The 18188-nt window shown below is 49.8% G+C and overlaps 1 long non-coding RNA gene across 1 annotated transcript; it reads right to left on the bottom strand.

Annotated features, from left to right (window-relative positions):
• Positions 1-8240: 8240 nt before the first annotated feature.
• LOC120601913 (uncharacterized) lies at positions 8241-15296 on the bottom strand. Its single transcript, XR_005652587.1, has 3 exons — positions 13587-15296; positions 11378-11940; positions 8241-11299 (listed from the first exon to the last, which is right to left on the bottom strand). It is a non-coding gene; the product is annotated as an uncharacterized LOC120601913 (long non-coding RNA).
• Between the last annotated feature and the right edge of the window lie 2892 nt (positions 15297-18188).

The raw sequence follows: 18188 nt of genomic DNA on the forward strand, positions 1-18188 counted from the left end.
ACACACATCCTTCCTGGGGGCAATATTTATTGTATGCAAATCAGAAACTCAACTGGGAGGAGAAGTAATCACCTGTTCATCAGATGGCATATGGGTCAGGCAGAAAATAATAACTTGAGTTAATGGCACCACATCCATTTAAAAGGAGATGACATTGACCCATGTCTGGATTTAACCTACTCCAGACAAGTTAAGGGCTGGACAGCCTGCTTGGTCAGGTCAGCCAGGATCTGTCAGCTCTGCCCAGCAGGTATTTGCCGGCAACTGGGTGTAGAACAGAGCAGAGATTCACAAAACCACAGGGTCAGGACAAGCAGTTACCTGCCACCTGCCAGAATTAGGGCAGCTGTTTGGAGGAAAGACCATGGGTGGCAGGCAAACCAGGTTCAAATGCAGGATCTGCTGCTCCTGGCTGTATGACCTTGAATGTGCGGCTGGGCTTCCATTTCTTATTCTGGGAAATGAAGACAATCCTAAGTCCAGTCTCACAGAGTTCTGGGAGCATGAGAAGACATGGGCGTGTCTGGAGCGGGGTACTTAGGGTCACCTTAGACCCTTTTCTCATCCTCACCAGCCATTTCTGCTTTCTAAACATTTCTTGAATGTGAACACTGCCTGGCACCCTGTGAGCGGCTGATAAATGCTATGTCATATTTCAGTCATCACTTAGGTCTCACCATCTCTCACAGACTGACCACCTGATGAGCTTCTCCCCATCCACTCCAATCCATTCTTCACCCTCCAGAGCAGAGAAAGGGCTCTTCCTAATGTCGAAACCCCATCATCACATTGCTCCCCTGCTCAAAACCCTGCTGCGGCTCCTCAGTGCCCTTGAGACAAGAAACCCACATTCCTCGCTGTGTCCCACGAGAGCCGCTGGACCAGGCACAGCCAACCTCAGCAGCCTCGTGGCTGCCTCCCTCACCCTGTTGCAGCCTCTCGGATCTTTTTTCAGGTCCTTAAATATGCCAAACTTTTTCCTGCCCAGGGCCTTTGCCCTTGTGTACCTTTTGCCTAGGACCTTCTGTTCCTGGATCCTTTTCCACAAAGCCACTTAAATGTCACCTCCCCAGGGAAACCGCTCCATCTAAATTAGGTACCCTGACAGCTATTCGCCCTCTCTGGGAACCTTGTCAGTTTCCTTCATGACACACATCACAGTTTGTCATAATGTTATTTATTTGGGTTTACTGGATTGTGGCTGTCTCTCCAGCGGACTAAGCTTCAGAAAGCAGGGACTTGGGTCTGTTTTGCTCACCATGGTGGCCCTGTGAACTGGTGTGTGAGTAGCCGCTTCATGGATGCCCTTCGGAGTCTCAAATGGTAGCCATGGACATGACCAGGGAGGCACTGGGGGGGCATCAGGGCAGAGGGGTGCTCTGGACTGGGGGCCATGTGCTCTGGAGGCTTGGAGGGGGCTGGACACCTGGCTCTTTACCTCCCTCTTTGGCCCCCTGCCAACTCCAGGGCCCTCCAAGGGATGTTTTCTTGCCTCTCCCTAATGGCCTGACATACAGGGTCCCAGTGATAAACCTTCCTCTGATAAAAGATGCAAAACTAACATCTGGCAGTTAATTAATAAAGAGCAGCGGTGTCTGGCTGGGGCACACAGTGTGCTGACACTGGCATTTTCTTCTCCCGCCTCAAGAGATGCTGACGCCCTGTGTGAAAATGGGGGATGGGGAGAGGGAGGGGGATCAATTCGGAGCGGGCCCTGCTGACATGGCTCCCGAGGGGCAGGACAATCCCTCGTCCCTTCTTTAAAGAGCTGACTCTTGATCCTCCACTGAAAGACTCTCATTTATTGAGTACCTATTATATGCCAGACCCTGTCTCTCATTTATTCCTCCCAGAAGCCCTGAGAGGTGAATGTCTGTTCTTATTTACATGTGAGGACACCAAGGCTCAGCTGCTCGTGGGGCCATGAGGAATCTTACCTGATACTAGGGCACCTAAGGGACCTCTCAGAGCAGTGGTAAAGAGAAAACAAGGCATTGGCTGCAGACCAAGGCTTGAGTGCAGTGCAGTTACTCCGAGAGGCTAAGGTTTCAGGCAGACAGGTTCAAACCTCACAGATTTTGAGCTGCGTGAACTAGTCTTCTCACCGCCCTGGGCCTCAGTTTCCCCGTTGTTCCTGATCACGGAGTTCTTATGACAGTTAAATGACATAAAATGCTTAGCACAGGGCCTGGTACAGAAAAAAAGCAATAGACTCTATTGTGCTGACTTATCACCATTGTCTTATGATTACTATTCTGATTGTTATATTGAAAGCTCATGAGCGCATGTTGCTTATGTGTTTGGGGGTTTCCTGTCCCAGCTGAGTTCAGCCAGAGCTCCTGTGGCTCTCCCTGCTCCAAGACACCCACTTGTTTGTGTCTGAGGGGCAGCGCGGCCATCCGCCATGCCATGGCAGAGGGCGCCAGACAGCCCAGAATCCCTGGCATAATTGAGTTGTTACTGACTTGCCCTTGTGACTCTCACAGACATGATAATGCCCCCAGCGGTCAAGTTGCTCCCATCTTGGAGACCTCCTGGCACCCCGGTGGATGACCAGATCAGACTGGGAGTTGGGAGCCCATGAGGATTATAGACTGTGTGTGTACTTGGGTTTCCTGGCTCTGCCAGGGACTTGCTGTGTCATTTTAGCCAAGCCTGGGACTTACTGAGACTTATCCTGTCTCCGACTTACTTTCCACTTCTTAAGTCAGTGACTGGGGTGGGAAGGAAAAAGGGGCCTGACTCAGAGTTCATTGAGGCTTTTATTCTTATCTCCCCCAGTCCTAGTCCATTTCCCTCCCTGACCCACTATCAATCCTGCCTCCTAGAATCCTTCCCTAATTATAGCAGCTAACATTCACTGCCTGCAAAGGAGATTTTGGCATTAACCCCATTTTTCAGCTGGGCAAACTGAGGCTCAGGGAGATAAGGAAACATGCTCAAGGCCCACAGCCAGGACATATCAGATCCTGGACTTGAACCCAGGTCTGTCTGACTTTTGAGCCCGTGTTCCTACCCTCCCTACTATCCCATCCTTCTTTCTACCCCATCATCCCCTTGGCTTGGCCCAGAAATCAGGGAGAGCCCCCACCCCTAAATTCCTGCTTTCCCAGCCACCTCCTTCCTCCCGCGCCCCTTCCTCGGTCCTGCCCAGGGCAATCAGTTTCTTCAGTGATGATTTGGGATTCTAATGAACAGAATGATTTGGCATTTAAATAATTATCCACTCTCTAACTGTTAGTGCTGCTGAGTCGGGAGAAATCTCTGCATCTTATTTATGAATATGGTTTTTTCCCCTCATCGGTGGAGATTTCCCAGCCCACCCCCTCCCAGTGCCTCCTCTCTTAAATGCCTTTCCAGTGGAGCTCCCCACACAAGATCCCCTAAGTGCCTATTAACAACTTTTCCCTTCCGCTATCAGCACCCGTTCACGCCCCTTTTTATCTTTACATTTCAATATCATTACAAATCCTAGTGTTATTCAAATTGCATCAATTATTCAATTTCTCCTCCCTGAGTGGAGGCAGCAGCTTCTCAGTGGCTGAGCAGGAAAAAGCAAAGGCCTTTCAAGAAGGGTTTGAAATTCACGGGGGATTGGGCCGTGTTCCATTAACCTGGGTTTTTTGCCTCCCACAAACTATGGAATTGATTAAAACACACAACAGTTTCAATTTGGTTGGGGAGAGAAAGCCTGCTGCCGAGAAACACCGAAGGGATGGTTTGGGAGATAAATCGCTTTTGTTGCCCTGTGACGGTCTTTCGCTGAATATGTATTGAGTCCTTGCTGTAAGAAGAGAAGCCAACATTTATTGAGCACTTGCTGTGTGCCAGACACCGCTCCAAGCTCTTTATAGAAGATACCTCCTCAGTCCTCATGACAACCCGGTAAGGTGGTTATCATTATAACCCCCCATTTTACGGATGAGGAAACTGAGGCTCAGAGAGGGATGGTCTCTAGCTCAAGTCAGTATAGTGGTAGAGACTGGTTTTGCCTCCAGGGCTGGGCCTCTTAACCATTATGCCATCAGCTATAGCTATAAGGTTTGGGTGACTTTAAAGAGTGGCTAGAGAAGGGGCTGATGGAGTGGAAAGGAAAGAGAATTAACACTTCTTCCCACAGGACCCATTTTCGAAAAATCACATGAGAAATGGTTCACATTTCATTACCAAGAAAAGCTTTTTTTTTTTTTTCTCTAAGCAACTGGAGTTTCTCAGCTTATGGACACTAGGAGTCACATAGTGTCACATTTCTCTTTTTGATTTGGCTACCAGGAAACTGAGCCGGATGTGCAGCCCACTGCTTACAACCATACAAGACCCTACCCCACCACCTTGTCATCCTGTTCCTCTCATCTAGGGCTTTCCTGCTTTAGCATTACAGTGTATATTTGTAAGCCACTTTTAAGCCTTTTTGAAAAGAGTCCAGAGGTAAGTACCTTTTAAAAAATTTTTAAGCATCCATTATGAACTGGACAATTTATACAAGTTCTCATTTAATCTTGGCAGAGAGTTTATTTCCACTTTACAGATGATGAAACTGAGGCCTAGAGAGTCTCTATGACTTGCCTGAGGACACACAGTAAGTGGCAAAACCAAGATAAGAACAGTTTGTAGGACTCCAGCACAGGCCTTTTCCATTGATCCGGGAGATATGGAAGGTCACCCGCATCCCTGCTCTGTGTCTTGATCTGGAAGGAATAAATGTGTCATAGAAAGAGCATTGAATTGCGAGTCAGCAGAAACACAGATCTTCCTCGCTTGCTACATGATCTTCCTCGCTCTGGGCCTCAATTTCCCAAGTGAACACTGTTGGGTTGCCCTCCCAGGCCCCATGAAGCTCTGACCTGTTATCACTACTTTTCTGCCTATTTTACCAGTGCGTGTATCAGCAGCTAAGCCTCATGGCACCTCTGAGTCACAGCCGCCCCTCCTTGAGCCAGGTGCAGACCCCAGGGAGTTGTGTCACCTGGTTCCCAGGGTTTCCTAATTCCACAGACAAGATAAGGAAGCAGCCATGGTGGTGACAGGGCTGTGACAAGCACCTCCCACACCAGCCACCTGCATGCTTCGTGATCCTGGGTCCCCAGTCAGGCAGGCAGCACCTTCCTGACAAGACGGACCTCCTAGGATAGGGGCAGAGGAGGAGTGAAAATGGCCAGAGGCTTAGATCTGGGTAGGACTCAGCCCTTTCTGGAACTTGAAGTTTCTAGGTACTGGATCTCAAGCCCCAGACTGGCCTAGGATGGTCTCAACTCTAAGCAGGCAGATGGTGGCTTAGAGACAAATGAGGGAGCGGCTTTGGAGACTGGGGGCAGAGTGTAACTCCCCAAGCAAAATGAACCTCATTTATTGAGCAGCTACTAAGTGTGTTACCTTCCACCAGAGGCTGCAAACTAGTATTGCACAGATCAGATTCAGGATATAAACATGGTTTCTTTGACCCACATTTTGTTTTTTAAAAGCGTGAATTAATTTCTAACACTTATAAATAGGGAAATCCTACATAAAATCAGGAGTTAGAGTTCTCTTGAAAAGTCAGACTACTAGGCAATCCTGAGCCCCCTTTACCACAGGGTTGCTGAGTGTGGCTGCCCTTTCGGTGAAGCTCAAATTGTCCTAGCCCCACAGTTCCCACCCAGCCCTCTTGCCTCCTGTACATTGCCTGCCTGGCCCCCATGGGCATTCAAGTATTCACCTCCTCGTAACCATGAATGCCTTCTGGGTAGGTGTTATTTTTCCCATTTTACAGATGAAGAAGCTGTGCCTCTAGTTGCATCCACCACACGAAATCCCACAACAGAGTCAGGATTTAACTCCATATCTTAGCCCCTTAAGTCCCTATTGTCTACACTGGCTCCTCCTGTTATTGCCTCTTAAAGTGCCCTGTTCACGTCCTAGTGTTAATAATGATAGTAACCCTAGCTGAGACTTACAGAGCACTTTCCACAAGCTAGGCAGTGTTCCAAACGATCTAATGACACTAGCTCACTTAATCCTCTACAATCCTCTGAAGTGGCTATGGTCATTACCCTCAGTTTACAGATGAGGCCATTAAGGCACAGAGAGGTTAAGAAATTTTCCCAAGGTCACACAGCTAATGTTGAAATTTTTACTTAAGGTTGTGTGGTTATTTGATAGACACCTGTTCTTGGTAAATAACTGTTCTTGATAAATAAATATCCTTTAAATGAATGAACACACCAGAATTATGACTCCAAATTCCATGTTCTTAACCACGAAGGTATATGACTATCACCTCCCTCCCCTGCCAGAGTATTTCACCACTGGAGCTACCCCTAGCGCCCATCTGACTCTCAGGATAGCACTGAATTCGTCGACCTCCCCGATCCCCATCCTCCTCGTCCCCAGGGGAAAAAGAAGGAGCCGGTGAGCTTCAGCACCGTGGACAGCGCCCCATACAGATTACGTCACTGCCGCCCCCCTCCCACCCAAGTCTGGGGCTGTGGACTGGCCTCTGGGAAATTCCCAAGGAGACCCCCCCCGGCCCCCCTTGGCCCTCCTTCCTCACCACCCTCCCCCTCACCAGTTTACTGCCAATGACATTCAGATAAATGGCTGCTGTCAGCCAGGCCGGTCCCACGGAAAGGCGTGTCGGGTGATATATGGCACCATCTTCTAGAACCACAGGACTCACTGCTCAGGAGCTCTGAGGGAGTGCTCTCCCACTCCCATCAGCCTCCAATCGCGGGCCACATCTGGGCTTTGGGGTCCCCCTCCTATCCAGCCCCGGGGATGAGTCCCCCGTCAGACATAATTACTAGGGTCTTTAATCACATGCTGTTAGCCTGGCCCACTCCTCGACTCTCTGGGCTGCTATGCAACCTCACACCCAGTCATCATTCCTGAGGGCTCTAGGTATGTCCACTTGGATTGTTCTGGGGCTCAGGGGGCTGCATGGGCAGTAGCCATCACTCTCTCAGCTTCTGAGTTCAGAGGGAAGAGACCCAGCCCAGCTCAACTACCAACAGGGCAGCTAATAAAACTGGTTTATGATCATGTCTCCTTTCGCTCTAGTCGGCTGATGTTGGGAGGTGGGAGCCTGTAATGAAGCCGCTGTCCCTTGGGACCTGCCAGCAGCCCCTGGAAAGGGGTTTGTGAAGCCACCCTGTCCTCACACCTTAGGAGGCACCAAAACGCCCTCTCCAGTCCTTGGGCTTCTGCCAGCTGCCAGCTCTGACATCGGGTTTGTCATCTTTAAAATGGGATTAACGATAATAATAGCTAATGCTTACATAGTATTGTGTAAATGCTTGATATGCAGTAAAACCCCTGCCATAATATGTAAAAGTGAGGCCAAAGTATTCAATACTTTGTCGCATACAATACAAAGTCGCATGTGATGTGATGTGATATTAACCAAAGGACTGGAGCCAGCCAACAGGGAACTGATTCTCTTATATTCAAACTCACACCATCAGGTTTTATATTTGGTCCTTGCAACAACCATCTAAGGGAGTTACCATAATCCCTTTTCACAGATGAAGTGAACTGAGGCCTAGAGAGTTTCACAAACTTGCCCAAGGACACACAGCCAGTAAGTTGCAGGGCTGAGATTTGAATCCAGGACACAGAACTCCAGAGTCCCTGTTCTGGCCTCCATCCTAGACTGCTTCCCAGAGCTAGGGTGAAGATTCAGTGGGAACTAGCAGGCACAGAGGTCTCTTCCCACCCTTGTGCTGGGCACAGATATCACCAACCTCTTTTAGGAGCATCAGCAGAATTTCTTGTCATTTTCAGTGGCCCATCTACCCTATTTCTTTCTCTCTAATGCTTCTGGTAGAATCCAATGACCTCTTGTACTTCCTGGTCCTGAACTGTGGGAGGATCTGCTTCCTCACTCCTTGGGTACCCACCTGGTTACCCCTTTCTGGAAGAGGTGGAGATGGGAAAGAGCATGACCATAGCTTTAAACTTAGCAGGTGAAAAACAAGGAAAATCTACCAAGCATGCAGGCAAACACCCGCACAGACCTTGTTCTTCCTTTTTAATGATTTATTGAGCACCTACTATGTGCCTGTACTATGCCGAAGAGAAAAAGGAAATGCAAACTGCTTTGAAATGCTCTCAAGAGCTTACAGTGTACATTCATCAGCTCGGGCTGCCAAAACAAAATACCATAGACTAGGTGGCTTGAAGAACAGAAATTTATTTTTCTACAGTTCTGGAGTCTGGAAGTCCAAGGTCAAGGTGCCAGCATGGTCAGGTCCTGGTGAAAGACCTCTTCCTGGCTTGTAAATGGCCTCCTTCTTGCTGTGTCCTCACATGATAGAGAAAGAGAGAGAGCCAGCTTTGGTGATTCTTCTTATAATAGCATTAATCCCACCCTCAAGATCTCATCTATACCTAATTACCTTCCAAAGGCACCATCTCCAAATAGCATCATATTGGGAGTTAGGGTTTCAACATAGGTATCTGGGGAGGGTGCAATTCAGGTGATAGCACCATATACCCGGGAGACAAAACTTTCACATAGGGACCTGGGTGGTTGATTCCATTCCAGAACTCATGCTGACTCACCAAAATGTGCTAAGCCCAGTATGAAATGTGGCACCTTCTGGGCACTGGGGCCACAGCAGAGAACAAGACAGACAAAGTTCCTGCCTTCAGCGGAAGGAGATGACAATAAAACAAATACAGAAAGGCCAGTGTGTTGCACAGAAGATAATGAAACACGATCGTGTGAGAGTGATGAAGGGGTCAGGAAGGACCTCTATGAGGAGAGGACCAGTGTGCAGAGACATGAAGGATGATAAGCCAGCCCTTGGGAGAACTGGAGTAGCAGCATTCCAGGTGGAGCGAACGGCTAAGATCTTGAGGTGGATGGACCTGGGAAAGCCTGGAGAACCAAGAGAGGGCTGGAGTGGCTGGATCAAGGGCAGGGGACAAGCACAGTCCATTGTCCCTTGGACTGGCCTTGTGATTCTTGGCCAGTAAAGAGGGCAAGTGTCCGGGAATGAGAGAAAGGAGGAGTGGCCAGTGTGACATACTCTATAGTGCCTATATTAGTCTGCTCGGGCTGCCATAACAAAATACCAAAGACTGGGTGGCTTGAACAACCACAAAAACTTTTTTTCTCATAGCTCTGGAAGCTAAAAGTCCAAGATGAAGGTATTTGCAGGTCTGGGTTTTTTTGGAGCCTCTTTCTTGGGCTTATAGACCATAGTCTTCTCTTCCCCATATCTTCACATTGGCTCCCTCCCCTCCCCGGGCATGTCTGTATCCTTCTTATAAGAACACCCGTCATAATGAAGTAGGTCTCACCCATATAACCTCATTTCCCCTTAGTTACCTCTTTAAAGATCTGTCTCCGAATACAGTCACATTCTGAGGTACTGGGGGTTTTGACATCAATATATGAGTTTTGGGGGGGACACAGTTCAGCCCATAGCAGTGCCCCACCCATCTACTCTCACCCTTACCAGCTGGGGGCACATCAGTCCATCCTGTAGCTACCAGTACCTACATTTTTCTGCCCCAGGGCTCTCTCTGAAGCCAGTTTTGCCACCTTCATGCCAAGCTAGAATGCTGAGGAATTCATGCCCCCGGAGCAACTCCAACGGTGACAAAAGTTGATCAGGAAATACCCCAGCTCCCAGCGTCTCGAGCAGGTATACGTTCCTCTTGTTGACTGCCTCCTTCTTCACTTCATTTCCCTACTCTCCTGCTGGTGTGAGCTTCACTTCCAAACAAATGACTTGCAGACTTGTACTCAAACCCCTGTCTCAGGGTTTCCTTCTGGGAGAACCAGCAGTCAAGAGCTGGTAACTCGTCCCCCATGTCCACGGGAGCATGGAGGTAATGAAGACTGTTGAAGATGGTCTCTGGAAAGGGGCAGGCCAGTACGAACGGCGTCCTGCTAATAAAGCACTAATCGTAGCTCTCGCCAATAGAATGTTTCCTGTTTCCCAGGCATCGTGCCCAGCACTTTACTGGCTTCCTCTTCTTAAGCCTTCCCAACAGCTCTATGTGAAGCAAGTACCACTATCCTTAGCTCTCTCTTGCTGATGGGGAAAACAAGGCACAGAGAAGTTGAGTCATTTCCTTGAAGAGGCAGAGCCAGGCTCTCATCCAATATTCTATCTACTACCCTGTAAGGTTGGGACCTCAGACGCCCTATGTCTCAACTTCCACAGGGTGGCAGCTGCCCAGGGCCCCCTCAATGCTTTCTGGGGCCCAAGACAACTCCCCATCCCACGTCCCACCCCCTCACAGCCTAGACCCCGTTATCTGTTTTGCACACGGCCTGCGCCCGTCAGGGTAATGGACTGTGCTTGTCCTAGTGGAGGTGGCCTCTGGCAGGGATGATGTATGAGGCGCTATTGTTTGATATGAATGCATTAGGCGACATTCCCGATAAAGACTTTACCAGCAGAGCTGCACTTGCTGGCAGTAGCCCTGGTGGAGAGAAGGAGACAGAGGTAAAAGCTTGAATCCCCATCAAGTTTGGAAGTGGGAAGTAGCCACCTTCAGGGAGGCAGAGATGGGGGGTGGATCTCTCTTGCTTTCAAACTTCTGGGTTCTGAGCCTTGTGTCTCACACCCTTACAAGCAGCAGAGTGTAGACAGTGGGTCTCACTCTTCAGAAAATATCAGAATAGGCTTGGGAACTAAAAAGGCAAAGTCCTGGGTCCCAGCCAGATCCATCGAAACAAAATCTCCAGAGGGAGGCCTGGGATTCTGCCTTTTCAAACCAATTCCTTCCAGTTCCCCCTGGCCAGGTGGCAGTTATGGTAGGGTTGTTATTGCCTGTGTGCCTAGGTTGGTCAGCGCTATCCTATTGTCCTCATTCATCTACTGAGTTTAATCATTACTTTAAGTATCTTCAAAATGGAAGAGCAAAATGTTGATAAGCATTGAGGTTACATGATGGGCTCGTGGGAGTTCATTATTCTAGTCTTTCCATTTTTTTTCATGCATTTAAAAGTTTCCATAATCAAAAGGGAAAAATCCTCCAAAAAAAAAAAAACCCTGTAAATATAGATCAATCAAGGCTCTACTCTGAAAACGAGAATGCAGAGGATCAGAGAGGTTAAGAAAGCTGCTTAGACTCACCCAGCAAACACATAAAGACTGGAGCCAGGATTCCCCCAGGCCTGTCTGATTCTCAGAGACATGCTTTTTCTTCTGGTCCTCCAAACACCTCAGCACTTCCCCACCTCTGTGCCTCTGGTTCCTCAGCCCCAGGATGACCATTTCCTGCCCGAATTTCAATCGGTGGTCATTCAGCAAACAGGTATGGTGCAACTGCAGCGTGCCTGGCACTGTGCTGGGAGCGGAGACTGAGCATGAACCAGCTAGACACAGTTCCTGTGCTCAGGAAGCAAATTCCCAAGGGCCACCTCATCTAGAAAACCTACCTCTCAGTGCAGCCACCTTAATCTCTTAGGATGTGGACTTCCATCCACCGTCAAGTTCATCTGTTCCACAGCTGCCTCCCCCGCTGGCCACTGAGCTCCTTGGAGACAGGAACTATGTCTCAATCCTCTCATATTCCTAGTGCCCGGTGTGGGGTCTGGCATATAGCAGGTGTTCAAGAAACGGCCTGTTAAATAGAATGCATGAGTGGGTGAGGGTGAACGTGCTGGTTCTACATGCAGTAGGCGCTCAATACTGAGTGACTCCCATCCATGGCAGCCCTGCTGGTTGGTTTAGGAGAGGAAGAAGAGGTCCTGGTTCCCACACTTTGACGCCAGGGTCACACACATGTTCACGCATTCACATACTTACATGCATGCATGCGTGCCTTTGCATACTTATTTACATACATATGCTCACACACATGCACACACGTGCACACACGTGCGGCACCCTTTCCTGATCAGCATGAGACAAGGAGGGACAGGGGAATGCGAAGCACTTGGTTCGGCTCCTGGCTCAGATATATGTTAATGGTAAGGTCTCGGCCCCTCAGTTTCTCCATCTGGAAAACGGAGATGATACAAACCACACTTACAAGGTCATGGTCAAGATTAGATGAAGTGCAATGAGATAATTTATGGCCCCTTGCTTCCTTCCCGCCCCCTGGCTGGCTCTGGGACTCCCAGCTTGGTGTGGGGGTGGGAGAAGCATGTGAAGCTGGCTCTATGGCCACACCAGCTCTTGCTCGTGCCCCTCTACCTGTACCCTCTGAGCCACTTGGTCCTGTCCTCACTTTCTTCCACCCCCAGGAGCTGCCCCAGCCCTGCTCCTCTGCTTTCAAAGCTTGTCCCTTCCACGTCCACATCTCTTAACACCTTGATTCTACCGTCTAGGAAAAGAACCCCATGTCCCGTGTGTCATGAGCACAAACATTTTACCAGAAGCTTCTAAACACAGTGATGCTAATGCTGGGGGTTTTGGGCATGTGTGGGACGAGCTTCTGCCCTCCTGTGCACCCCAAACCCACCCAGGGTTCGGCAGGAAACAGACTGCAGTGTGGCTGCTCCAGATGTGATTGTTAGAGCTAATTTATGCTTCATTTACACAGGCTCCAGATGTCACAGGCTCCTCTGTGGATCTATCCAAATGCCAGGGAAAGAGGAGTAGGGCTGGGGGCTGCCATTGCAGACCCCTCCCCCAGCCCATCTCCTTTTCCTAGTCTGGCTCTGAGGACAGTATCCCAACATGTGGCCCCCAGGCACTCACCTGCCCGACTGAGCCCCAGACCTATGCCTCAAAGCTTCTACCATGAGCTTTGGTCACAGACTATAAGATTCATGTGACTAAGAGCCCCACGCCTGGGCCAGCTCCGGGGCCAATGGAGTGCTTACGAAATGCCTCTAGTAATGAGATGGCAGACAGCGTGACAATGGCTGTAGTAGGTAAAATTGTATCCCCCTCAAAAGATATGGTGAATTCCTAACCCTTGGTACCTATGAATGTGACTGTACTTAAAAAAGGCATCTTTGCTTATATAATCAAGTTAAGATGAGGTCATACTGGATTGGAGCAGGTGCTAACCCAGTGACTAGCATCTTCCTAAACTAGGGGAAATTTGGACACAGACACAGACAGGATAACACCATGCGATGAGACAGGAGTGATGCATGCCCATGGACACTGGATTATGAGCCACCACCAGAAACTAAAAGAAAGGCATAGATTAGTTTTGACCGCGGAAGCTCCAGAAGAAACCAACTCTGCTGACACCTTGATTTCAGACTTCTGGAAATCTGGAACTATGAGAGATCACATTTCTGTTGTTCTAGAAGCCACCCAGTTTGTGGTACATTGTTATGGCAGCCTTCGAAACTAATGCAGTGGCAATGAGTGAGTTGCCCAGCTGGCCAGCCTGGCCGATGCTTCTTCCTCTGAGACTCCCAAACTGTCTTCTCTGGGCCTCTGCCCTAGGTTGGGCTGCCACCATCCTCCAAGCAGGGGACTACGCCAGCCCCTCCCCAGTCTCCCTGGTTCAGGCTTGTCCTGTCCATCCATTTTCCACCCAGTAACCAGAGGAATCTTTCCAACTCCCAACCTGGTGCCTTCACTCCACTCGACTTCCCATTCTCTCCTCAGCCCACTGCAATCTGCTCTGGCCCTCCATCCCTGAGAATGTTCTCCCCAACCCTGGACGTGCACCAGCCCCACCTCACAGGCCTTCCTGGGGCATCACGTGCTGTGCTGACTCCTTCCTTGCAATTCTCTCCTCCCCTTGATTCTGGGATGCCTTCTCTCCCGTTCTCCTTCTGCCACTCCAAACGTTCGAGCTCGGTCTTCTGCATGTGCAGCCTCCTCCTTTTCTGTTGGCCTGTTGAATGCAGGCATTCCCCAGGGCTCTGCGCTTCTCTGTCTTTGCTGCTCCTCCCACACAGGTAGCGGTGGTGATAGCTGTCATGATGACAGTGATGGTGGTGGTAGTGATGATGGTGGTCATGATGGTGGTGATAATGATGGTGATGGTTATAGAGACGTGGTGCTGCTGTTAAGAGATTCTCTCAACACAGAAAGTGTGCTAGGCCAGGCCATGCCAAAGCCTCGGATTTCCCACTACACCCACTGTGTTTTTGCATTTCCATTTCTCTCTCCTCATCTTTCTCTTCTTTCTCTCTCACACATGCACATGTGTAGAGACACTTAGTTTTCTAGGGCTGCTGTAACGAAGCGCCACAAACTCGGGGGCTTAAAACGACAGAAATGTGTTCTCTCACAGTTTGGGAGGTCAGAAATCCAGAACTGAGGTGTCAGCAGAGCCATCTTCCCTCTGAGACCCTGGCTGGAATCTTCCCTTGCTTTTTCCGGCTTCCGGTGGGGGTTGGCAATCCATGGCGTTCCTTGGCCTGCAGTTGCATCACTCCAATCTCTGCTTCTCCCGTCACATGGCATTTTCTCTATGTGTCTACGTGTCTTTTCTCCTCTTCCTAAAATGACACATAGGGTGGATTAGGGCCCACTCTAATGACCTCATCTTAACTTGATGACATCTGCAAAGACTCTATGTCCAAAAAAGGTCACATTAACGGGGGTTAGGACTTGGCATATCTTTTTCTTGGGAGGGGAGAAGAGAGAACACAATTCAACCTACAAAATATATACACAGACCCATCTTTTCCTCTGCACATTTCTCTCAGGCTTGTGTCATTCTCATACCCCATTCTCTGTACTATCCAACATTTGCCTCTGGTTACCTCTTCCCTTGCTTGTTTCTCTGTTTCCCTCCCTTTTTTCTTTCTTTCTTTCTTGTACCCTTTAAGCATTCATGGAACCTCACTCCCTGCCAAGCTCTGTGCTGGAGCACTGGAGACACAGAGACAAAGGTGACACACACGGTCCCTGTCTTTAAAGAGCTCATCTAGAAGGAGAGCGAGGCCGCACAAGTCACTGGCCCAGCAACTTCATGAGGGCTTTGACAGGGCTCATGGGGCTGTGGTACATTTGATGCAACCGAGCCAGCCTGTCCTTGGTCCTCTTCGCCTCCCGAGACATCTCACCTCTGGCTCACCTCCACCGCTCAGATACCCACCTGCCTCCTGGATGCGTCTGTTCTCTTTGGCTAGTGAAGGTTTCTGGAGCCTGTGCACCCCCTCTCATGCATGTGTACCTCTCCACCTCCCACCTTCCTACTCCCTCTGTGCATCTCTCATTAAAGAAGCTGAAGATTGCCCAGCTTGTCTCTGGGTTTTGCAGTGAAAGGGCTAAATGATATGCTGACACCTTAATTATGGCCCATTGTCACTGAGCGCTGGGGAAATTGTCTGAGTGATCCCTGGAGAATGGGTGCTAACAGGCCCGTCAGAGCCTTTGATTTCTCATGGCAGATTAGAAAATGACACGAATGGTGGCTTGCTCCAACCGTAGGCCCTGGGTGACATGTGCAGACCCCCCACACACACACACATATACCTGTGTGGTGGTCCCGTGGGTGAGGAGTGCCAGCCCCACCTTACCTCAGGCCAGGAGGTCTGCTGTGGTTTCATTCCTGCTAATCCCCTGCCTTGGACCACAGAGAAGTTCTCCAAACACCCTCCCTGCTGCACTACCCTGGGCTCCCACAACAGGCCTCGATGCTGCAGTAAACATCTGCTAATATTTACTGCATGGTGCTCTGAGTCAGACTTCGCACGTGTGATGCTGACGTAGCGCCTCACTACAGCCCGTGGCGGGTAGGGGTGGGGAGGACTATTTTGCTTTCATTTTGCAAATGAAAAAACTGGAGGCACCAAGTGTTTGGCACCTGCCCCAGGTCACCTGCCTGTGAAGGGCAGAGCAGGTAGCCCTGCTCCCAGCCCGGACCTCGGCTACTATAAGGGTGGCGATTCGAGACCCAGATGGGTGGAGTTTGCCAAGGTCATTAGGGCTACTTGAAGCACATAGGGGCCAGGACCTAGACCCTTCACCCCCACTTCATGACTTTTTCCATCAGGGCAGCAATTTGCAAAGTGCATCTGTGGGGGTTGTTGACAATAATAATAACAACACAATAACAGCCTCCACCTGTCATTGAGGTTGACAAAGCATGGGGTCTAGCAGCCCAAGGGGAATTTCAGCTCTACAATCAACTGTGAGGCCTGCGTGAGCTGGTGCAGGGAAAGTCAAGTGTCTGGGAATGCCTGGCCTCATGATCCCTCCCCTCCCCACCAGCCCACCGAGGGCAGGGGCCATTCCCTGGTGGAGCAGTACTTGGGAGTGGGGGAGAAAAGCCACGGCCCCCGCTAAGCCAGGCCTCTGATGGCCCCCACCTTTTAAACACCCTCCCTCCTCTACCATCCTGGAATAGTGAGGGGCGGCACTAGACACCCAGTAACTGGACTTTTAAAATCTGGCTGTCATAACAGAATCACAGGTGAGAGGACCTCCTGACACCACTAATTGGCCCTGTCAGCTGGAAAATGAGCAAGGCCATCTGTGCAGAAGAGACACTCATGTGATGCCTCCTGGACGGGCAGAGCTGTGGGGCCAAGACCCCGGATAGGTGTGCAGGGGCTGATTGACAGCACCAAGGCTAGGAAGATGGAAGGGGCAACAGGACACATGCCAGGTGCCCTCACAAGGTCTGCTAGGGCAGGCACTGCCATGGACTGTGACTGTCACCTCTGTCACTTCCCAGGAGACTCAGACCCAGGTGGGGGCTGGTCTCCCACCTGCCCCCAACACCTTCCCCATGGAGAATGAGAGAGAAATGGTGACTCCATCTGAGAAGCTCAGACCATGTGTCCTGTGCTTTCACAAGCCTGAGGGACATGATATTATCCCCATTTCACAGATGAGAAAACTACATTACCAAGTCATGCATCCTTTTAGCAAAATTCCCAAGCGCCCGCTCTGTGCCAGGGCCTATTCCGGACACTGATGCCACATTGGGGGATAAAACAAAGTCCCAGCCCTCGGGGGACTCACACCCACAAAAACAACCTGGCTTTTTGTTGAATTTCATATGTAGCCAGGAGGAGGCAGGGCCAGGCTGGGAGCAGGTTGAGGGCAGGGACTTAATCTGACAGACTGCAAGCTGGCTCTGTGACTTCAGTAAGAAACTTTGCTTCCCAAGCTGTCTCTGTGACCTCTTCATCTGAGAACTGGGTTCCCTAATGACTCCTCCCTCCCAGGGCAACGTAGTTGTCGGTCCCCACGGAGCCTGGCTCTTCCTATTCTATGCTCTGCTGGCAGGAACAGCAGCACCTGACAGTTGACACAGCATTGCCAGGCTCCTTTCCACAGCAGGCAAAGGAGAATGGTTCTTAGGCGCCCTCTCCCTCCAGCCTTGTCATTTCATGTGGTCACCCAGCAACCGTGGGAGGTGCCTTGGTTGTTCCTGTTTGACAGATGGGGAGGCCAAGGCTCAGAGGTGGGGCAACTTGCCCAGATGCCATTGCAGGTAGCCCAGAACTACTGCTCTTCTCCCCACTATCCCCTCTACCCTTCCCCAACATCTCTCAGCACAGGCCCCTCCCTCACTCCTCAGGAAAGCTGCCAAAATGCCATCATGAAACCCAAGCATATGACCCAGCAATTCCCCTCCCCAGTAGCTACCCGCTGAGGAATGAAAACATGTCTACACTGTGACTTGTATATGAATGCTCACCGTAAGTGTTCATAAAAGCCCCAAAGTGGAAGCAACTCAAATGTCCATCACCTGGTCCATCACCTGAAAAACAGATAAACAAAATATGGTACATCCATACAATGGAATATTATTCAGCCTTAAAAAGAAATGAAGCACTATAATGTGGATGAACTTTGAAAACATTGTGCCAAGTGAAAAAAGCCAGACACAAAAGACCACATAGTATATATGATTCCATTCATATAAAATGCCCAGAATAGACAAATCTAGAGACAGAAAGATAAGTGGTTGCTAGGGGCTGTGTGTGTGTGTGTGTGTGTGTGTGTGTGTGTGTGTGTGTGTGTGCATCGCGTGCGCGCATGGGTGTCTGCTAATGAGAAGGAAGTTTTTTTTGGGGGGGGTAGAAATGATAAAAATGTTCTAAAATTGTGGTCGTATTACAAAACTCTAAATATGCTAAACCATCGAATGATACACTTCAAATGTGTGAATTATGTGGTATGTGAATCGTATCTCACTAAAACTGTTGCAAAGAAAAACCACAACAGTGTGCACTGGTGAGTAGAGTCTCTGTGATCCACACACTAAACCTGTGCTGAAGGGAGAGCCCAGCTGGGGGTCCACAAGCCTCAGACGCCCCACCAAAGCCAGGCGGGGCCACAGCATAGGCCAGGAAGTAACGCAGAGAACTG

Source organism: Pteropus medius, unplaced genomic scaffold (genome assembly GCF_902729225.1).
Source record: "Pteropus medius unplaced genomic scaffold, Ma_sr-lr_union100, whole genome shotgun sequence".
NCBI lineage: Eukaryota > Metazoa > Chordata > Mammalia > Chiroptera > Pteropodidae > Pteropus > Pteropus medius.